Consider the following 3858-nt stretch of genomic DNA (forward strand, 5'->3'; position numbering starts at 1 on the left):
AAACTTTAATAAAAATTAGCAAAATATTATATATATTGTATGTACTTCTATATACATATATACATGCATATTTGAGATGCAAAACAGTTTTGATAATTACATTCCTTTTTCAATATAAAAAGAATTTTAACAAACTAAAATTTAAAAAAAATTAATAACCAAAGATTATCTAACAACAGTTCATTATATTATACCTAATGATGAAATGTCAGAATCATTCCCTTTGAAATGTCAGAATCATTCTTTGAAATCAGAATGAAACAGGGTGTACATTATAACTGTTTCTATTCAATACATTTCTAGCTTCCTACTAAAACAGCTAGAGAAGAGAAATAAAATTTTTAATATTTCAAAAGGAAGAAACAAAACTATACTTATTTAGAAATGATGTAGTGGTTTAAATATACAGTACACCCTTGTCATATGTATGTGGCTGCCCGGCTTCTCTTCAGCAGCCTTCTCCAAAGTAGAAGGCAGAACTCAGTTGCTCTTATAGCTAAGATATCATAATTTGACTTGAATATTGTCAGATAGATATATATGCACAAGAATCCTGAAAATGAATTATGTGAGGGAACATGTTTCTGGAAAATTTTAATTTATACTCATTGGCGGTGGCAGAGACATCATAGAGATGTCAGTTCCACCAAAATTAATCTAGAGGTTTAATACAATTCCAATCTAAATACCCATAGAGACTTTTTTGACAAATTAATTTTAAAATCTATATTTAAGAGCAAAAGTCTACAAATAGTTATAATAATTTTGAAGATAACAAGGTAGAGGGATGTACCCTACTAGCAAGCAAGAAATTAAAATTATAATATGGTTATTAAAACCCAGAATTAGACAAATAGGCCAATGGAATAGAATAGACACATGCAGAACAGACCAACTTGAAGCATGAATAAAACAATGTGGAAAGGACGAATTATTCAAAAATGGTGTTTTAATATTTTGTTATCTCTATGAAACAAAAATTCTATTAGTTTTCCATGTCACAACATACAAAAAAGACTTCAGCAAAGAATCCTCTGAAAGAAGTGACACAGATTTAAGAATAGATTTGACATTTTATCATCTTACATCATCAGGAGAAGGAGGGCAAGTAGAATACAATAAGTATTTTGAGAGAGGCCACATTCACGTAACTTTTATTACAGTATATTACTATAATGCTATATAAGGGGGCCATATCTTAGAAGTCTCTGTCAATACATAAAAACATTTTATTTACTTGTTCATTTATTAATATTTAGGAGTCAGGAATGTGTGGCAATAATTTATTTTTTAAATTTTACTTTATTATTTTTTAATTTCTATTTTTCAATTAGAGTTGGTATTCAATATTTTATATTATTTTCAGGTGTTGCGGCATAGTGGTTAGTCAAATAAATAATTATGAAGTGATCTCTCATTTACTCTAGTACCCACCTGGCACTACACATGGTTATTATAATATGTTGACTATATTCCCTTATGCTGTACTTCGCATCCCCGTGACTATTTTGTAACTATCAATTTGTACTTCTTAATCCTTCACCTTTTTCACCCAGCACCCCAACACCCTTCCTATCTGGCAATCACCGATTTGTTCTCTGTTTCTATGAGTCTGTTTTTGTTTGTTCACTTATTTTGTTCTTTAGATTCCATATAAAAGTAATTGCTGTTAATTAGTTATTACTGTTAATCTCTTACCCTGCCTAATTTATAAATTAAACTTTATCATAGGTATATGTGTTTAGGAAAAAAAATAATATATGTAGGGTTCAGTACTATCCACGATTTCAGGCACCCACTGGGCACCCTGGAATATAACCTCATAGATAAGAAGGGATGACTGTATTGTTTCTAGTGCGAACAACAGCAGAAAAAATCAAACCAAAAACATTTTTTAAGAACTTTTCTATGTCAGTAGCAAAATATCAAAGAGACCAAGATATAAATATGTGTGCTGAGGCATGAAAACCAGGGATATTCAGTGAGAGTTTGTATACATATGTGTGAAAATCATATAGACACATGGAGACTTCAAAAATACTGCAGCTTCTCTCCCTAAAGAGTGTTTCTTCCCCTAAACAGAGTTTCTCATTAGCACTAATGGTATTTGGGAAGATAATTATTATGTGGGGGTTTCTCTGTGCATTACACAATGTTTAGAAATATCTCTGGCCTCTAGATTCCAGTGCTACCTCCCTACTCCCCTATTTGTGACAACAAAAAATGTCACCAGATAATATGAGATGTACACTGGGGTGTAGGGGAGGGGGAAAATAGCACATCAATTAAGAAACAGTGCTCTAGTCTATGGCCATGCCACCTGAATGTGCCCGATCTCCCTGAATGTTCCAGGTCTCGTCTGATCTTAGAAGCTAAGCAGAGTCAGACTTGGTTAGTACTTGGATGGGAGACCACCTAGGAATATCAGGTGCTGTAGGCATTTGAAAAGAAAAAAAGAAAGTGATCTACAGCCACATTCTCTCAGATCATGTCCTTTTAACAGGAAACCATAGATATTATATTAGATTATTTTAATAGTTAGGAAAGGCTGAGGAACCAGATCAATGTCCCTGTTAAGAAACACTGCCACAAAATTACAAATAAATTATAGAACAATCAATAAGAACCATCTGAAGACTAGCTGAACATAACTACTATAACTAAGGATATAAAAAAGAGGCCACACCAAGACTGATAGGAAGGGTGGGCATGTAAAACAGCTGCCCCCCACTCCCATGTGTGGAGGTTGAGCATAAGGAAGGATATTTCAGCTGCCAAGTTCTCCCTGGAGGAGTGAGGGATCCCAGCCCTACACTAGGCTCCAGGATTCCAGTACTGGGAAAGAATCCCCATAAAATCTGGCTGTAAAAATCAGTGGGGATTCCGATGAAGTAGGTAAGACAGGAGGCAGTTGGAAACCCAGACAGTCCCTTACAGGGCCCATGTACAGACTCACTCACCCACAAGCATTCACCCTGGGCTCTGGCAAAAGGATAGCAGCTCCAGAGGTGCCAGAGACATACAGGGAGAAAATGAGTTGTGGGGCTTCAGGATAAGAGCTGGAGGGATAGCTTCCATTATTCTTGTGTTGAGCCCTCCTCTTGTGTAGCCTACTACAAATGGGGACCATTTTGTCTGGGTTGAGCCTTCACCTCACATGGCCAAATATGAATCTTTATTAGCTTGGTAAAATCTTCCTCCACCCTGGTGATTCACTGGACTCTATGCTACCAAATTCATGAATTTCTGGAGGCATATTCTTGGCTAGGCAAAAAGCCCCACCCCACTATCTTGGTAGGAAACTCTTTCAACAATAATCAACAAGCCTCCAGTAGCAGGCAACCAGCTCAAACCTGAGCTATAATATTAAATAAATCTTGGGCCTGAGGAGGGCAGCAGCTAGCCTCGGTGTGATTAGAGACTTTTACAAGTAGCCACGGGCTCAGCACTGGCATGAAATCTAAATCAGCACTTACCTGGGGAACATGATATGCCCCAAACTGATGACTTCCTGAGACCCTGGCCTCACCAAATTCACTTACTTCATGGGGCTCTCTCAGCTGCTAAGCCTTATGGGCAGCCTTATGGGGTACTCTGGGCATTTAGCTAAGTTGTCCCCGACCTGATACTGGTGGCAGCAAGCCTCAGCTCTCAGTATGGCCTCTCCCATGTGCACCTAGCACCAACATAGGCAGAGACTGATCATGAATCACACTGTAGCTCTCACCAGTGTGACCTAAGGCAGGTCACAGGGAGGGGGTCACCTTGGCCTACACCAAAGCCCCTCCTAACACAAAACCAACAAACTGAAGTCTGGCATTAGACCTTAACAGAGAACCACCTGATTAGCTCCACAGG

At 37.5% G+C, this 3858-nt stretch overlaps 1 long non-coding RNA gene across 1 annotated transcript in view; it reads right to left on the minus strand.

Annotated features, from left to right (window-relative positions):
* The window catches only part of LOC111746940, a 22968-nt gene extending 21805 nt beyond the window's left edge, over positions 1–1163 (minus strand). Inside the window, exon 1 of the long non-coding RNA XR_002783333.1 lies at positions 1072–1163. This is a non-coding gene — a long non-coding RNA (uncharacterized LOC111746940). The remainder of the gene's footprint in view (positions 1–1071) is intronic.
* Positions 1164–3858: the final 2695 nt, after the last annotated feature.

Source organism: Pteropus vampyrus, unplaced genomic scaffold, assembly GCF_000151845.1.
Source record: "Pteropus vampyrus isolate Shadow unplaced genomic scaffold, Pvam_2.0 Scaffold206, whole genome shotgun sequence".
Classification (NCBI taxonomy): domain Eukaryota; kingdom Metazoa; phylum Chordata; class Mammalia; order Chiroptera; family Pteropodidae; genus Pteropus; species Pteropus vampyrus.